This window comes from Acomys minous (assembly GCF_964271855.1).
Source record: "Acomys minous genome assembly, chromosome: 6".
In the NCBI taxonomy this organism is placed as follows: domain Eukaryota; kingdom Metazoa; phylum Chordata; class Mammalia; order Rodentia; family Muridae; genus Acomys; species Acomys minous.
The window spans coordinates 91,971,813-91,985,237 of record NC_140487.1 but is presented as its reverse complement, the minus strand read 5'-3'; the positions used below and the strand labels follow the sequence as shown (position 1 = coordinate 91,985,237).

Genomic DNA, 13,425 nt, shown 5'->3' with positions numbered 1-13,425 from the left:
GGGACTAAGTGCCATCACACTGATCTGGGTGCCAGTGACTAGGCTTGCTAATGGCACCTCGTTTCACTTTCCTCTTCTTAATGAGACTGCTAAGGTCATGGTGAGGCCCAACCAGTGTGTCCCAGGCCAATGTGCCTTTCTCTCCTGTGATGCATCTGTTATGTAATCTCCTCCTCACTCTGCCATCCACAATGGAAGAATCTGTCCTTTGGTTTGTGTTTGCGACACTAACAGGAGGCTAAGCAGAGACTTTGGCTTCTTCACCTTGAACCCTCAGTGGCAGAATGATATTTGACCCATTGACTCACTGTTAGTGCTCAGTAAGGACAGGCTGGGGGACGAAGCCCAGCTCTTTAGTACAGAGATGTTTCTGTACCTAGTTTCTTTGGTACAGAGATTATAGAAGGTTGCTACAGAGGTATACAGATATCTGTCAGGGGAAAGGGCTCCAAACTGTAGCCCAACATCTCCTCTGTGGAGAAGATGACAAGTTTCAGGGAAGAAAAGAAGTGTGACTGGGCTCACCCTGTTTACAGCCCAAAGTGGAGGCAAACATGACCAACAGTCCGTCTCTCCGGCACTGTTGTCATGTGTGAGTGAGGTGAGGAACCAGCAGTGCAAAGCCTGGACATCTTGCTGGGCCAGAGCTCAGCACCATCAGGGCTTATGCAGCTCTATTCCTTTTCCTGGCATTTTAGATGTCACTTTGCGTTCGCTGATCTGGACAGATACACCTGCCTACTCGGATATGTGTCCTGCTCCCCTCCCCCAAGTCTGAAGATAGTCCCATTGTGTCTGATTCAGGCCTTGTGAAAGGACTTGGGGGTGCTGATATGAGAGTGCGGCCTAGTGGAGCCTGACATCAGAGCGGAACATTCTAAGACGGTGCTTTAAGTATAAAAGAGAAGCGTGGCTCTCTCTCCTGAGCTGTCGGAGCAGGACTCCTAGTGGAAGCGGGGGGGGGGGGGGGGGGGAGGGAAGGAGAGGGCAGGGGGCAGGGGGCGGGGAGGGGGGCTTTGAGGTGTGTCTGAAGTTGAGTGCCATCGGAAGCAGGAAAGGGCGTTGTCGCTGGGGAACAGAGTATGCAGACTGAGAGGGCTGGTGAGATGTGGGATGATGGGAGAAGGAGCCTGTGTGGGGTCTACAAAGAAAAGAGTCGGAGCATTTGGGTGTGGAAGACCTACCATCAGGTTGTAATACGTGTGACGACCAAACTGATGAGTGGTTTTATCCTGGGTAGAGTCTTCCCACAAAAGACCCCCTTGTCCCCCACATTGGCTGCTGAATTTGGGTGGTTGCCCAGCAAAACCAGATGGTTGGCTAACAGCAGACTTGCTCAAGCTTTCTCTACAACACTGCAGCCCCCTTTCCGTCCAGGGCCCAGCCCTGCTGCACAGGGAACACACTCTTCCACCTCTACTTTCTTCCAAGCTGAGATTTTGCTGCTTCTGGCTGCAGATGGAGATGCTGGCTCTGGGGTGTGTTCAGTCCAGAATTTCTGTGAGCACCCCCTCCCCTCCATGGGCTTCTTACAAAATCCCAGATTTGGGGCCAGGCTCCAGTTTCCCAATACATGTTTTAATCGCTTCCATGGCTTTGAGGCCTATTACACCTTCCCACCTTTCACCACAGCCAGAGGAATCTGTGGCTAAGTGGGAGAAGAATTAAACATCCCAAATGCCAACCCTTGGAGATGTGAGGCTTGGGCCCTGCCTATAAGGTGTGAGAGAGCTCACCCTAAACTCTGTGAGAAGAACTGCCCAAATGTACACCCATAAGCAGCTTTAATAACTCTGGACATGAAGTCTCGGTTTTATTTTTCTATTTATAGTCACTATGAATCAAGTAACATACTTGATTGGAGGCTATTAAACTTGTCCTGACTGCTTGCCAAGGGCCCAGGAAGCCTGTAGGGTGTGGCCACTCTTCACGTTCTATGAAAAAAACAATAATTTGTTTTCTCTCCCTTTCACCCTAGGACTACAACACTCTTGCCATGCTCACACCTGAGGCCCATCACTCCCTCCTGCAGGCTTGCTCGCAGCCGGCCTCCCTGAATCCTTTCATCCCGAGCCTCTGATAACAGTTGCTTTGGCATTGTCCGTTGTCTTGGAATCACAGTGTTTCAGAATGTAAAACTTAATCAGCCCGGACTATTAATGCCTGAAATCATAAACGGTGAGAAACGTAGAATCCTCCACTGTCTGAAAGTTGGCAACGAGGAGACCTAAGATAATGAACGATAGAAATACTAAGCACCGAGGAGCTCAGCGTGCATGAGGCCTCTGCAGTGAGGATCAGACCGGGCCTAGCATGTTCTGCTAACCGGTGTGGGGACAGGGGGTGAATGAGTGATGGGTGACAGAAGCAGCAACCAGAACCCCAGCAGAAGAGTTGGAGAGAAGCACAGAGCTGCTGTGTTTTAGTGGCCGTGCTTGTTCCCTAGTCACCTGCCATGTCTTCGAGGCTCTTAAGGACAGGGGCCAGCGGAAATTTGAATTAGTGCTATTATACAAGCAGACAAGTTAAATGTACAATTTTGGGCTCCCAGCTTGGGAGTTTAAGATTTCTATAACTTTAGGCTACCAGATATTTAGAGTGCTATAGATCATCAGAATGATAAAAGTTAAAAACTGTAGGATATAATAACTGAAGGGACCCATGGCTCTATCTAGTTGAGTTATACCCTAGTGGAACAGGTTGAAGTTTGAGGAAAGTCTGGATTCCAGAAAGCTCCCTGGAGGCCACTGCAACTTTTATATAGCATTGCAATATCTGAGGTTCAAGCTGTATGTGTCAAGAGAGACGGAAGGAGAAGCCACAGAGCATCGCAACTGAATGCTTCTCAGTGCAGCTACCACAATATTAAGAGATGCCTAGCTTGGTGTTCCTACTTGTAATAGGCAATTTTATGTCTCTAACAGAATATCTTGATACTTTACGATGAACACAAACATATTTAGTTTATGGTTCTAAAGGCTGAAAAGTGTAGGAATATGGCACTTATATCTGATAAAAGCCTTATATTGCATTACCTCATGGAGGAGGGCAGAGGGCAAGAGAGGATAAGAGATGGAGAGAGCAAGAAATCAAGATACTGAGGCATAACAAATGCTGAATACGTAACAAATCCACTGTCAGGATAAGTAGCCCACTCCTATAATAGTGAGATCAATCCGTCTATGCAGGCAAAGCGTCTATGATCTGGATACCTCTTATTTGGCTTCATTTCCCAGCCCTGTTGTTCTGGGTATTAAGGTCCCAGCACACTAACTTTGAGGAACACAACGAAACCACAACATCGTGTTATGTTGATGAATCATAGATCTGGAGAAAGGAAGAGATTTGCACAGTTTAGAACAATCAGTGTGTGACAGATCAAATCTGGATCCATCCATATTGTTCAATTTCCATCCAGTCATTTCCCTTCCCCTGGTGTCATTGCTAGACTGAGGACTCTCACCTCATTGTCTCATTGTCCTGACAGCTTTATGTGAAAGAGTTACTGTATCATTTAACTACAACTGCAAAGGACAATGAAGAAAGGAAACGGATTATGTGATGAGAGCTCTGTACAGAATTCATGGTGAGGTGTGTGTGTGTGCGTGCGTGTGTGTGTGTGTGTGTGTGTGTGTGTGTGTGTGTGTGTGTGTGTATGCTTGCATGAGTGTGATTATGGTTTTTCTCTAATCCAGTTCTATTTTTCTGTCACAAGCCATATTTGACATGTTCTGCACAGGCTGGGCACAAAGAAACTTTGCACAAAGCAAGGCTTCAGAGGAGCTGCAGACTAACCCTTGACCTTGTGCAATGACTGAACTTTGGTTTCAATAACAAAATAAGTTAAAAACAATTAATTACTGAGAGGACAACAATGAGTATACTTTGTGCCAAGTAGACTATAGGCCATTTTTTCTTTTTCTTTTTTTCTTTTTAACTGAGCTAAACTTTGTGGTGTGAGAAAAGGACAGTAGGTGCTGGTGTCTCCCACTGTAGAGAATCCTGGTTTCCTGAGGAGTGAGTATGTGAGAAAAATTGCTTTTAAGAGTTCTCTGCCACAGTAGATGAGAAGTGACTTAGGTGACTGATAACTTTAGGTATAATTTTGGGGCACATCAAGCACATTCTTCTGTTTTCTTTATCTTAAGAACTATCTCCTTACAGGAAACCCCAAAGCCACTTTCTTCTGTGACTCTTTGGCAAAGGTGGCCTTTGTTCCAAATCCTCTCTGCCTGGCTGGATAAATGTTTACTTATGGGGATAATAGTCACACTATATCAGTCAGCATAGGCTAACTTTTGAACAAACAGCTCACAAATTGCAGTAAAGTTAATTTCTTCCTTATGCCACTGACAAACTTGGAATGTTCTCCCTTCTGCATGGTCATTCAGGACCTAAGTCTCTTCCATTTTGTGGCTCCTACAGCAACAGTTTTCACGCAGGATGATTATTTTCTCCGTGCCTGTAAGCAGCCTTCCTCCATGGCTTCTGTGTCTGTTCCTGCCTCTAGGTTCCTCTCTTGACTCCCTGTACTGACTTCCCTGGATGATGGACTTCCAGTCATATACAATGACCGCTTTCCTCCACAAGTTCCTTTGGTCATGGTGTTTTATCATAGCAGTAGAAATCCTTACTAAGACAGGATTTTATGGGTCTTCACAGAAAGTGGAGTGCAGCTCTTCTGTCTACCTTCCACTGAAGTAAGCTAGGCTGGGCAATGCATTGTCGTTCATGATGAGAGGAAGCCGACTTGCTGAAGATCTCTGCTGTAAGGCTACATGTCTCTAACTCTCATCTATAAAGGTACTATTTTTGTCCTGCTTCTGTATTCTCTTTCATTTCTCAGATAATTCACGTTCGATTATCTATGGACTCTGGCACTGAATAAGCCAAGCTGACTTAGCTCTTTGTTTCTCCATGTGCTATCCTGTACGAAGAGTTAATAAACTTGACCTCACAAGGGTCACTATGAGGGTTCCTTTTGCTTTGAAATCTACATTCTGAACCCTAGAATAAGGTTCTCAAGCAACTCCTTTCCAGAAAAGAAAAAAAAATCTCATACTCATTATATAACTCAGTTCTCCACAGAGAGGAAGAGAAAGTATTTGCAAGGAATTTTTAATGCCTGGATTGGCACAAGTAGGATTTTGAGAACTCTTCGGTTACTTAGCAATTCCGCAAGGCCATGAAAGTGGCTTCAGAAAAGGAGCTTTGATTAAGAGGAGAGGCCCTCAACTTCAGGTTTGGGGCCTGCTTCTCAATGGTTGTGTGCATCTTGGATGCAATCCCTACCAAGATTTTAGGGTCCTTGTTACAAAGTGGGCAAGGGGACTTTGCTGTTAACTCTGAGCTGATAGAGTCTTGCCTGCTTCTTACTTCTGTCGCTCTCTATCCTTCTCCACCTTTGAGTTAGCTCTCAGTTTTTGGCATCAGAATTCCTGTAAAGAATGGGGTCTTATTTGCCAGGGACGGGCACAGTGGAGGTGGTTGGTTTAATGACCATCCCCTCTCCCAGGGAGCACAGTTGGCAGAGGGAAGCACTCAGGAGTTTGTCATAAATAAGTAGATCCTTGTTCTCACTCTGTCAGGAAGAAGCCTGGGCCTTGATTGATGTGGCCCATTTGGGCAGCAATGGGAGCCCGGAAGAATGTTCACTGGCAGATGTGCTTGTAAAGATTCACATAAACTCCAGCTTGGCTGGGAGCCAGGGTCCTGGTCATCCTTGCAAGGCTTGCTCAGGGGTCTCTTAGAGGAGAGAGGTTTTTTTCCAGGTGAGAAGTGAGAGGCCAGTCTGCAGGGATGTACAGTGATGAATAGGATCTGGTTAACAGGGGGAGAGAGAGAGAGAGAGAGAGAGAGAGAGAGAGAGAGAGAGAGAGAGAGAGAGAGAGAGAGAGAAGAGAGAAACTACCAGAATTTTCCATGGAATTCTTACAAGGCTCACTTTCTCTTTTCTCCTTCTTTGTCAGAAGAAGAGTCCAGAATTGGACTCAGCCTACTGGAGGCCTTGTGAGAATCTACATGAACTGGCATGAACCGCACAGGAGTTGAATATTTAACTTGTTTTTGGTCAAAGCTAAACAATTGTGTGTTAAAAATTATGTTCACCCTGGAAAAACATTACACATGAGAGAACTGTCTGTATCTCTATGGTCAGCAACAGTAGATGTTGAAAGGAAGAAGGAAAAAAAAAAGGGAGGAAGGATGTGGGGGAAGAGCCCAAGACAAAACTCTGCTGACTTCAAGATCTGGCTGACCCAACTCTTAATTCCCTCAAGGGAGAAGTTATTAAAGATTTGTTAACTTAGCTCAAGATACAGCTTGAAGCTTTTTGGGCCTACGGCCACTTCGACCCATTCTCCACTTGTGGAGCCATCTCAGAGCCTGAGTTCATCAGCAAGGCCCCTCTCCTCTGCTGCCCTTTTTTGTTTAGCTGAGCTGGAGTTGCCCTTCAACTGTCAGCATGTGGGACATGAAACTTCCTGATGAGGGAAGTAAATAGTGCAGCCACACCTAACCTTCCCCACAGGATGTGAGGACCCTACCTCAGCATCTGCACAAGCAGACAAGTCAGGAGAGCTAGGGAAATATGACATAGTCTTTGTGGGAACTACAGATGTTCTGGGAGAGAATAACTCTTTCTCTCTCTCAGGATCTTTCCTGACTTAATCTTTGAGAAAGAGAGGAAGGGGGAAGGGGAGGGAGAGAGAGAGGGACAGGGGAAGAGGCTAAGAGAACCCAGAGGAAGGGAGCACTTAGAAGAAGGGGGCCAGAGAGAGGTTCATTCCAGGGTCAGAAGCTTCTGAAATGCGACATGCATGGCCATCCTAGACCTGGGATCACAGCATCATGGAATTCAGCAGACTTCTAGAAGGGGGCTCGCCATCTGTACGTGAACTTGAGACTGACAGTTGCTGTAGCTTATTTAAAAAGAAATCAACTTTATGGAGTAGAATTGGTTTATTACACACAGTGAAAACATCTAGTGCTAACACTGTCTGCAGTCATGAAGCTATTGCTTCTGTGGAGATTCTTTCATGAAAATTTTTAATTAAACTTTTTTATTTTAGTGATACTTTCATACATGAGAACTGTATTTATGTCATCCCCACCTCGCCATCTCCTCCTCCAGCTCCTCCTGTGTCTCCTTTTATAAATATTGCCCATGACGCATCCCTCCACATATGTCATTAAAACATATTTTTATCTAGCTTCTTTCATCCAGCAAGAACATTCAGAGATTCAGTCATGTTGCTGTTGTATTGCTAACTTATTTTTTTTTTTCTGGAATAGGGTTTTAGGATACATTAATACAAGAATTTATCTGCTTACCCATTGGTGGTCCTTAGGGTTATATCTGGATTGAAATGATTAAAAATGAAGTTGGGTATTACCATTCACACCTAAGCCATAGTAGGGACATTTCTATATCCTCAGTGGACTAGTTGCCAAACTGTTCTTTGAAGTGATTCCACTATTTCATGCTCCTTTCAGGAGCATATAGGAATTCAGTTTCTCCACATTCTTGCTAATACTATTTTTAACCATAGCCATTTTAATATATCTGTAATGTTTCCCTATCACAGTTTTAAAATCACTAATCCCACTCATGATGTGAGTTTTCCTGGCTTGATATTGTGGAGATCTTATGGATGTAGTCATAAATACTGTAGTTCACATGTGCAATGACATTGTTATATCTGACAAATACTATTTCCTGTAGATGCCCACTACCTCTGGCTCTCACAATAGTTTTACCCCCTTTTCCAAAATGATCCATGAACAATAGGGAGAGGAGTTTGCTATACAGACTCCATTTAGAGCTGAGCTCTCCACAGTTTTACTCTCTGCACATTGACCAGTGAGTCTTCCTATTAATCACCATCGACTATTACAAAAAACAATTCTCTAGTAAAGGTTGAGAGATGCACTAATTTATAATTATAAAGATAAGAATTCAGAGGAAGTTTAATAGTGTTTAGTATAACCATAGTATAAGATTCTTTCTCAGAACCCATGACCTAGGCAGCAACAGGTTTTTGGCCCAGTAGATGGTATGGGACATGAATTCCAAATACAATCATAAAGAGGTTGTTAATTTTCATAACATTTGTGCCACTATTACACTAGTGGACATATCTTATCAGGCATACTGTTATTGTTGTTCAAAGGGTTCACATCTGGGTAAAACTGTTGATTACTTTCCCCCTCTGACAACGGTGTATAGAACCTTCTAGCACTGTGAAGGTTTGCCAAAGGGATGTAGCTTCCATGTTGATACCAGATTCATTTTGCCATATCCTGCTACTCAAGTGTGTGGTATCTTCAGCAACAGTGTCTTCCAACAAATCCTGAAGGGCAATCAAGATTATTGGCAGGAGGCAAGAGAAGGAAATTAAAGAAATAAAATAGGGAAATAAGACTCAAGCTATTGCTATTTTCAGTCTGAACAATTTTAAGTGTACAGCTCAATAGTTTTAAAGTGTATTCACATTGCCAAGCAGCAGACCTCTTCTGCATGTATTGAAAGTTGAATGTTATACTTACTTTGCGATCTTTGGAAAACCTCCACTTGGCCTGATACATTATACTCTTAATATATTGGGTTTTATTTGTTAAATTTTAATATGGATTTGATTTGCTAAAATTCTGATTTTGCATCTGCTTTTGGAAGACGCTGGTTTGTCGTTTTCTGGTAATGTCATTATTGGGTTTCAGCATCAGGGAAATGCTGGCCTCAGACGATGAGCTGGGAAGCATTCCTCCTTCAACTTTCTGTGCAGGACTATTAGTGCTTCTTTCTTTAATGCATGGTAGAACTCAGCAGTGAAGAAAATTGTATTTTCTCTATGGAAAAATTTAAGCTATACATACTATGTCACCAATAGAAACAGAGATATTAAAGTTATGTTTATCTTAAAATGAGTTTTAGTAGTTTTTCTCTTTCAAGGAACTGGTCCATTTTAGTTATCCAACTAATAGAATATTTTTTAGTATTTCAGGCATCTATGGCAATATCACTTGTCTTACTCCAGAATTTATAATATTTATCTTCCTGTCTTCTCCCAATTAACCTGGCTGGAGGTTGGTAATACTCAGACTCTTAAGACATCTGCTCTAAGTATCACAAGTTGTTTCTGTTGTATAAGCTTCTGTTTTATTAATTTATGTGCTGAACTTTATTGTTTTATTTCCATTTATGTTTATTTTGTTATTTTTATTGCCATATCTTTCAGCAAAATACCTTTCCTTCTGCCCTTATTGTTGTATCCTAAATTGTATTTTTCTATTCTAGTTTCTATTTGAGTCTTTTGAGGTTCCCTATGTGTCTCGTGAATTTGAAAAATATTTATTTTATTTTTGTGATTATAAGATAATTATATAGTTCCCATTTCATCAAAAATCCTTTCATAAATTCATCCTCACCCCTTTTGAAATTCATAGCCTCTTTTTCATTAATTGTTGTTACATGCATATCTATCTATCTATTAAATATAACTTGTTCAGTCCATGTAATGTTGGTTGTATGTATGTTTTCAGAGCTGACCATTTGGCATTAGGTAATCAATTGATTGCTTTTCCCTGGAGAAGATCACCTCTCCTGTTTTCAGATTCCTTCAGTTGCCTTTGGTTCTCTGTGAAGGGCTGAGGCTTATTGGGACTTTTCTGTTTCACTTTGTTACGTCCATTGGCATCATCCCTGTTTAGCTCACATTTGGGCAGTCACGTTGGTGATTATTTATGGGTGTAGCTTCTCATGTTACTAAGAGACACAACCCCACGGCAAACTCCTGGATCTGATTCTTAGAATCTTTCTGCCCTCTCTTCTGCAATGTTCCCTGGGCCTTCCATGTGGAAGTGCTTTGTAGACGTATCCCTTGGGACTGGCCTCCACGGCTCTGCATCTTGATTGGTTGCATAAAGAGCTTTCCTTGATGGGGCCTGAGGACCACACTTATCTGTGAGCATGGGGACAAATATTTAGAGTCTAGTTAGGCATTGTGCTCATTTAAGAACGTGATGGTCGTAGGTTCTCCTTTAAGACCCATAACTTCAGTAGCACTGGGTACTTAACTTTTGAACAAATAGAGTATAGTCAATTATTTTGACAGTCTAATTTGCTAATTATAAAGCTGCCTCATTTCTTGAAGTGTTTCGTGTCATTGTTCTCTCCCCGTTCTTGCTTTTTGCCTACCTGGTAATCTTTGATTAGATGCCAGAAACTGTATCCTTGTTGGGTGGTAGATTTTTTTTTAAAGTTCCTATAAATCTCTCTTAGCTTTGTTCTGGGATATATTAAACTACTTAGAAACAGTTTGATCTTTTTTTTGTGTGTCTTGCTTTTATGATTTGTTTGGCATGTCTGAGCGGTCTATGGGGAATTATTCCCCACCACTGAACAAGACTTTTCAGTACTGTGCCAATGAATTATGAGTCTTTTGCACTTACTGGGGGAGGGGAGAGATGCAGTATTTCTATCCAGTGTGAAAATCAATGTTCCCTAATCTTCTCAGAGCTCCCCTGTACTCTAGTGTGGCCTCACATGTATGTTCTATTTAGTACTTCAGTCTAGGGGTGCCGTGCATATCTTCCAACTTGGATGTCTTTAATACTAGAGCCGCCAGTGCTAGCCTGCTTGAATTCCCCAACTCTTCTTAGCTTGCTCTTCGCAACTTGAGAGCCTCTTGGATCCACCCACATGTCCTTGTGCTGCCACGGGGCCTAAAAGCTCCCTTGAGACAGCACTCTGGATGGTTCTAGTGCTTGCTTGATTTGTGGATTCCCTCTGCAGGGTTACTAATCTTTGTTTTCTGGTGGCCAGTATCTGGAAAACTACTGTTTCTGATACCTTGTCTGTTTGTTGCTTTTTTTGGGGGGGGGGATAGGAAGGTAAATCCTACACTGTCATTTCAGACAAAGTGCAAAAAATGTTCTAATGTCACTTGTTTCTACAGATTCTTGCAGCCTGGGAGAATGGTGGCGCAAACCACTAATGAAAATGACAGTAGGAACTCAAGTGAAGTTGTCTAGGAAAGAAGAAAATGTCCTTATTTGTATCTACTTCACCAACTTCCCTTCAGCCTCTGGTGAACAGACGATGTTAATGAGTGTCAAGGCTCCATTGCCCAAAAGCAGAAATGAAATAAGCAGGTGGATGCCTGGATTGCTGTGGACCATATAAAGTGACCTCTAGTCAGAGAGGAAGCCCATTGTAGACTTCTGATGGGACAAACAAAGGCAAGGCCACTTATCCCTACGGAGTCTTCAATAACAGAGGTGGGTAACATAATATTAAGCATCTGTGTCCAATCACACATAACTCTATATGTCACATTATCTAATAGAATTCTATATTACGTATGGAAGATAACAGCAGTAGAGGGCTGAAAGGGAAGCAAAGAAGGAGCAGGGCTCTTCCTCCCATCACAAGCACCCTCTTGTGTAAGGAACCACTTGGCCTCTTATTTTCTCTACTGTCTCAACCTGAAAAGCACTGGACCTAGAAAAGAGAAAGGCAAGACACACCCCTTCCCACAAAGACCACGCCCCTTCCCATTAAGACCACTCCCCTTCCCATTAAGACCACACCCCCTCTCATTAAGGCCACACCCCTTTCTCATTCTTTCCACTTGAGTTTCTGGTTTTACAAACAGGAGAGGGAATGCTGGGGAAATTAGGTATGAGAATGTAACTGTGAACTGAGCTGGAGCGAACTTTTGGTAACTGACAGGGAAGCCGAGGGGCCTGTCTGGAGGTATTAGAAGAGGAGGTTGAGGGATCAGACAGATCATGGTCAATTGCAGAAGCCTAGGGGGGGGGTTGGGAGGAGGAATTAAGCTGTTTGTCTTTAGACTCCAATGAATTAAGGCTTCCTAATATGCTGTTCTCATCTGATCTGCTACCCACAGCTGCTGAGCACATCGCTCCCCTCACTACTCTAAGGACTAATGCTGTCATTAACTACTGCTTATTATTATGAGTGAAAAAAAGCCTCAGGGAATCAAAACACGTTTGCTCCCTCCACTGAATCTTTACTGCCACTCATTCATAATGTCCCCATTTATCACCTCAAGGAGCATATCTTTGCATAACAAGAACCGCTTTTCCCATTCAGAAGAGAAAGAACGGAAGGCTTTATGTTGTTTTCTTTCTCATCTGGGAGAAAGTCCACACTTGACACAGACATCTATCTAGCTCTTCAACACATATCTCTAGATCCATTGCTGGAGGGTGTTAGAGTGAAGATTTAAGCTCATCCTAGTCTGAGAGCAAGTTCTGCAGAGGAGATACTAACAACCACTTTCTCTTTTCTCCTGGAGCTGGGAACGGCTAGTGGTTAGTACACACTGCAGTACTTTTTGTGTGCACCAGGGGGCAGGTGTTGAGTCTGAAATGGGAGAGGCAGCTTCGCAACTGGTTCTACCCGTGGCTCTTGGCTCTGAAACCAGCTCACCTGCTCAGGCCCTGTCCTGAGATTCAGACTCCATCAGTCAGGCATGGGGCCCAGGCACATGCATTTTAAATACGCAGGTTAAGTATGAGTAAGCGTGTCTCAGGCACTTGTATCCTTGCTTGAACGTTCTGGAGAACAGCAGTCTTCTGCAAGTGTAAAGCCTGAAACTGCAGTATACCTCACCATATTGTTTCCCTGGAACTCAAGGCGTGCTGGGGAGAGGCAGCATTTTGTAGTATGTTGAGCTCCCGAACAAGCACGAACTGTGTGGAACTTGCTTTTGTTTGGATCAGGATTCACAGCCAGGCAGCCTATCTCCAGAGCTTTCTTGTTGTCATATCATCTGGGTGCTTCCCTTGAAATTCCAGCTCTGAGGCAATTCTGTGCCCTCTGCTACTCTCTGTCACAGTCCTTAGGCGAATCGAAATCTCTTGATTCTGCTAAACCCATGAGATGTCAAAGAAAACCAGAGTTAAACAGAAGTCAAAATGGTGAAGGCATTATACTGCAAAAGTGAAGGAAGATCCCAGCATAGAGTTAGGCTTCATTCTGAATGTGTCGGGGATAAGTGGGGATGCAGGTCCAACGAACAGGGCATAGGTGTATAGAAAGTGTTAACTCTCTCTGTCTCAGTCTCTGTCTCTGTCTCTCTCTGTCTCTCTCTCCATCTCTTCCATGTCTCTCTCTCTCTCCATCTCTCTCTCTCTCTCTCTCTCTCTCTCTCTCTCTCTCTCCCATCTTTCTCTGTAGTTCTCTGTGTGGTATTGGATTCTGGCTGAACCAAGCTGCCAGGATTCTTCGGAAGAATCATCTGAGATGATCATATATACAAACTTGGGGGAGGGGTGAGAATTTTAACGGACATTGACGATGTTTAGAGAATAAATGTGGAATATTCTTACTAAACTGCCTCGGCATCGTTATGCACTCCATTTTGATTTTACAAGGCAGTTCACACATGGGCCTAGTAG

The 13,425-nt window shown here is 43.3% G+C and overlaps 1 protein-coding gene across 8 annotated transcripts in view; it reads left to right on the top strand.

Moving 5' to 3' along the window:
* The window catches only part of LOC311598968 (selection and upkeep of intraepithelial T-cells protein 9-like), a 366,712-nt gene that overhangs the window by 20,542 nt on the left and 332,745 nt on the right, over positions 1-13,425 (top strand). For 3 of the 8 annotated variants that reach the window (XM_084784618.1, XM_084784621.1, XM_084784624.1), the window contains one exon: positions 10,956-11,277. The gene's annotated coding sequence lies outside the window, so the exon portion shown is untranslated. Of the gene's footprint in view, positions 1-2; positions 602-634; positions 886-1,978; positions 2,179-3,487; positions 3,587-10,955; positions 11,278-13,425 lie in introns of those variants that run through there. The other 5 variants (XM_084784620.1, XM_084784623.1, XM_084784622.1 and 2 more) reach the window with 5 other exon arrangements.